A 5,926-nucleotide genomic window follows, 5' to 3' on the forward strand; every position below is an offset into this window, starting at 1 on the left:
TCGGGAAGGGTTCAAACTACCGGGGAAAGTTATATCGGTAAAAAAGAAGTTATACGTGTCCCGGCGTTTCGCTGGGAATAATTAAAGATGCACCCAATGTATCCACTATTATTTCTGAAGACTGGGGCCAATTGCACTTCCGCTATAGCAAGGAACATTTCCTGATAACCTGAAAATTTTTTTTTATTATTCTAGACTGCTAAATTTTTTTATTTTTCTGTTTGACATTTTACCTGGGCACAGGGATGCCAACTCATTTTATCTCTCTCCCCGTTGACCACCGCGAAATTCCCCGATTTTCGGTGAAATTCCCCGCCCTAGCATGATTCCATAAAAAAATCAAATTTTTTAATTCAATTGCTTGAATTTATTTACGAATGTACATACAATATTTAAATTTAAATTAAAACATACGCCCTATAAGTCAAAATAAACAACTTTGGTCAAAACTGATAAAAATTCAACAAATCATAAAATTTTTAAACTTATTACTTATCATTTTTAGAAGTCAATTTAATTTTATTATTACTTAATTTATTTATATCTTTAATTTAAGCCTAAGTGGAAGATTCTATCACCTTGCTAGACCTTTTCAAATATTGCAAAAAACGCAATTTTTCGACAGTTTAACCTAGTTTTCTCAAAATCTGGACCTGAAGGAAACTTTATACTTACGGATTCGTAATCAGCACAAAAAGTCTTTCCAAAACAGCTTTAATATTTCTTTATTTCAAGTAAAAAATTAGTCAACAAAAACAAATTGTCTTACAGACTAATACAGAGATTTTAACAAAAAATAATAATCTTAACAAATACAGAAACTGTAATGGAAAACCATTATGGATATAAGATTTTAGAGGTATATCAAAACTGATAGTTTATTCAAAGCTAACAATGTTACATGGGAAACCAAATAACAAATTAGTTCTATTTCTTTTACTTACTTATAAATATAATTAAGAAGTGTAATGAAAGTGTCTGAAGTCGACCGCTGTGGTGTAGTGGTAAGCAGTGCGCGCTTCCACTCCGCATCACCTGGGTTCAAGCCCTGGTCAAAGCAGCATCGCAAAAAAAATAAAGGATTTTTCTTAACAGCGGTCGTCCCTCGGCAGCCAATGGCAAACCTCCGAGTATATTTCTGCCATGAAAAACAGCTTCTCATAAAAATACAATCGCCGTTCGGAGTCGGCGTAAAACTGTAGGTCCCTTCGCTTTGTGTGAAAACATCAAGGCGCACGCCACAAATCGGAGGTGAAGCTCTGCCAAACACTAACATATGTGTAAGCGCCAAACTATTATTATTATTATAATGAAAGTTTGCTGTGAGGAGGAAAAATCAACCTCAAAAGATTTATATACAGTATTGAGTTCTATCAACAGCCGCAACAAAATCACTGTTGCCTTGTGTAATTGCATTATTTAGTATGTATATATAAATGAATGTAAGTAATATTCATGCGAAATTGGCAGAGTTGAAATTGTGACTAAAAATAAAATTTTACAAAAAGTACTCTGCACTCTAGGTAGATAAGTTATTTAATGATCTAAAATTAAATAGTCTAAATTCCCCGCAAAAGGCAGAAATTCCCCGATTCCCCGCAACGAGACAAATTCCCCGCAAATCGGGGAATTCCCCGCAAGTTGGCATCGCTGCCTGGGCATGAATCACGTATGACGACAATCGTCTGAACGATATCGTGTCGAGATTGTCTTGCTTCATAAAAATCAAAAATTGTTTGATCGTTTGTGTGATATCGTTAACTCGATTCCAGTTTTGCTCACGTAACAGTAACACGTAACAGCAACACAAATGCATAAATCAGTGTTTTGACAACATCGTTTTGTCAGTATCGTTTGAACGACTATCGTTTCAAAGTTACGTGATGCATGCCCTGCTTATGTTTGCTTTTTAATGATTGATCGGTGTCTAATAGTTTTGCAAAATCTGAGGAGGCTATCAAGTTGAGTGTATGACTAGCGCATCTCAAGTGCTTTGGCAGGGCGACACTGCTGCTAAAATCATTGGAGCATTCTGGAATATCTTCAAAATTGTCAAGATCAGTGCAATCAGAAATATTTTCAACACCAAACACCTTGAATGCTGTGAACCGTTATCCGTTACTGTCGCAATTATTTTCATGCTATTTAAATTAAATTCGGTGTTAATGTTTCTTATCATATCCGCAATGCAATCATATGTGTGATGTCCGGAAAATCGTTTACACGCCAAGGCTACCGACTTTCTTTCAAAATTTTGGGTGAACCTGTGGCAAGTATAACCGAAAAAGCTCCGATGTTTTGTGGACCATACGTCTGCAGTGGTACAAACAAACTTTTGTGCGGCTAGAGTTTCTTTTATGTGTTCAATCATTACACTGAAGCGATTTGAAAGAAGTTTTCTTAATGTTCGCCGACTCATAACATGCAAATTCGTTCCTTGGAATAAATTTTTGAACGATTCTTTTTCAACTGTGGAAATCGGAGCTGTAGTGTCTATTATGTACGCCATGACATGGTTGTCGAAGCTATCGGCCTTGAATTCAGTACAAAACGAATAAAATAAGCTATAGCACTTGCTATATTAAAAAATCACGACTTTTTAAAGGCACGCGCTGGAAAGCCGCTCAATTTATTTTGAGTTTGAGTAGTGGAATTGTAATAGATTATTTGGATTTTAAGGATTGCAATTTTATAATTATTTATTGCCATTACAGCACTAATCGAAAAGACCTATGTTTATTAGTATATGTAGCTGGTATGATTGCCGTACTGAATGTCATACCTACATAATAGCGTTGAACATTGCGCCTGTTTTTTCTAACTTGTATATGTTGTTGGCCACTGTAACCGAAAGGTTAGAGGTGCGTTCTACCACTCCGAATGGCTTGGGTTCGAGCGCTGGTCAATAGTGCTGCAAAAACATCGATGTTTGAAACTATCGATTTTTCGATGTTTTTGCCACTAAAACATCGATAGTATCGATACTATCGTGGTTTCTTGAGAATTTTAACTTTTTGTTTCAAGCTGAAATCCTTATCAATTAACAAACATAATTTTTTAATAAATTACATTTATTATTTTAAAATTATCCAATAATTAATTTAAATTTTAATTTGACTTGTATTTAAGGTCACATTTAATTTATAATATTATAAAAGTATTCATACAGCAACAACACTATTAATTTGTGTTATAAATTATGTCTTGTTAAATAATTTAAAGGCATTAATCCAGGGTACACTTCAGGTTTTTATTCTTAATTTTCCCAATTAGAGATCGCACTGACAAAATCAATTTGTTAGTAATAACCATGGCTGAAGAAAATAAGCAAGAAAAAATCGGTTTTAAGCTCTTAGATAAGCACAAAAACATTGGTAAATATGCTCGCAAAACAACAAAAATTAGGTACAGTTCAATGTTTTTTTATTCAGTTTACTTCAAGGATTGAAAAATTACAATGGGCACACTAGTGTTGCTCGATATTCTCAAATAATGGAGATCTGCGTTGGTGGGTCTTAATTTTATTAAATATTCGTTATTCGGTATTCAATGCTTCCCGTAGAGACAAACCATTGGTATTAAATTTTTATATCCAAGCAGAAATGAAATTAAAGTTACGGGTTAATAAAAACTAGATCTCTTTTTATATGTTATTACACTGTGAGACAAATGGTAGCGGTCAGTGGTCGGGAAGGGTTCAAACTACCGGGGAAAGTTATATCGGTAAAAAAGAAGTTATACGTGTCCGGGCGTTTCGCTGGGTCACGTCTAGGAATCGAGATATATCGATTTGAAGTTAGTAACTATCATATAGGGGAAATTGTCACCTTTGGTGGTCTTTTTTTTGACATAACTCGAGAACCACTAGTTCGATTTTGCTCAAACAAATTAAAAAAAATTAAAAATTACAATTCCTTTAATCTGTATATGTATGAAGAAAAAAAATATTTTTTGCCTAATATATTAAATTTTTTTATTTTTTAAATTCATAAAAAATCCAAAACGGAAAAAAATGCAAGTCGTATTACTTTCACGCAAAGTCACATAACCTTTAAGCAAAATGAGGCATAGATCATGAAAATCGATGGACGCGTTTCGCTTTTATTCACAATTAAGTGAAGGTATCTCATTTTGACAAGAATATTGATTTTATGTTTCAATGAATTTGGATAATATTTATTATATATTATTTATTATTAACCCGTAAAATTAAAAATTATTAAAGGTAATTATTAGGTTATTACATAGATACATAATTAATTAATTTTTAGGCAAAAATAATTTTTTTTTTCTTAATACATTTATTTTTACCGGCAAAACTGTTGAGTATATAGAAAAACGTTATATTAACAGATTAAAGGAATTGTAATTTTTAATTTTTTTAAATTTGTTTGAGCAAAATCGGACTAGTGGTTCTCGAGTTATGTCAAAAAAAAGACCACCAAAGGTGACAATTTCCCCTATATGATAGTTACTAACTTCAAATCGATATATCTCGATTCCTAGACGTGACCCAGCGAAACGCCGGGCCACGTATAAATTGTTTTTGACCGATATAACATTTCCCGTTGGTTTCATCCCATCCCGATTTTGACTGTCGCATAGTGTTATTTTCCATGATACAAATATTTCAAGGTAAAACCGCTCGCTCAATTCGTCGGCCATCATTTATTTTTTGAAGTTTGTCCGCTTTATAAAATTGAAATTTGCAGAGCAACTCAAGTAAAACAAAAAACAAGTATATGAAAATATTCAAACTTTCTTTTATTTGAGAATGGAAGTGAGAATGTATTTGTGAGATTGAAAATTTGAAAACATTTTTGTTATGTTAGCTAACTTCAAAAATGTTCAGGCTGTCTCGCAGCGGTTTCTTAACATTTTTAAACCATGATTATTTTCAAACATTTAGTTAGTTCGACGAAGAAAAAAAAACCAAGAAATGGTCAAGAAAAATTTATAGAGCCAAATTTTCTTAAGCAGTACGAAGTTCTTAAGAAATTTGCTACGCTTTCTACTATGGTTTGCTAAAGTTTGTTTGTGAAGAGTACCAGGCACCCTTGTTTTCAACAGAAATATATGCCCGTTCCATTATTTCGTAAGGAAAGAGTAAGACAGCAGGCTGTAAGCTTAAACTTTTTGGCCCTGGTAATAACTTCCTTGAACACTTATTGTTACGCTTTAGTGTTCTGTTAAAGATTATGAGTTTATTACGCTTTAATTTTTATACTTCTTGCCTGCCCCAAATCAGCAACGGATAAACTTTCCAATGATGGCATATCCTCTAAAAACATCGATAGTAAGAAAAACATCGATGTTTTCAAAAAAATATTTAAATATTATAATATATATATTAATATAAATATTTTATTATATATATAAATATTTTGCAGCTCTACTGGTCAAACCGATATCTAAAAAAAATTTAGAAAATTCAGTCAGAAAATGAACGAAAAGTCTGTCAAATGCATAAGCAACGTACAATAAAAACTGAATATGATGTGGTGAGAATCCACGATGTAGGGAGACAGAGGTGGCGCAATCAGCAGTACCGCTACTTTGTTCTTGGCGAATTTGACAGAATCAGTTGTTCGTGCGACGTCATTTTAGCAAACTATTGTTATGTATGCAGAGATGTTTATATGTATGTAAATATGGCGACCTCCATGGTTTGACAGTTAACACTCTTTCTCTCCTCCATCTCCAATTACTCTTTCCTATTCGTTGCTATCTTGACGTCATCACCCGCAGGAATGCGCAATCTTGTATTCTATCATTCTTGGTGAGAATCGGCTATCCGCTAAGTCAACTTGTATTGTACTCTTCATTAGAAGGTGAAGGTAGGATGTTCTTGTTCTACCTATCTCTAAGGGTGTCAATAATAAGATTTTTTCCGAGAGGAAGTATTAAGGTAAAATACTAGATAGTT

Source organism: Rhagoletis pomonella, unplaced genomic scaffold (assembly GCF_013731165.1).
Source record: "Rhagoletis pomonella isolate Grant_MI unplaced genomic scaffold, Rhpom_1.0 Rhpom_scaffold_00007, whole genome shotgun sequence".
Lineage (NCBI taxonomy): Eukaryota > Metazoa > Arthropoda > Insecta > Diptera > Tephritidae > Rhagoletis > Rhagoletis pomonella.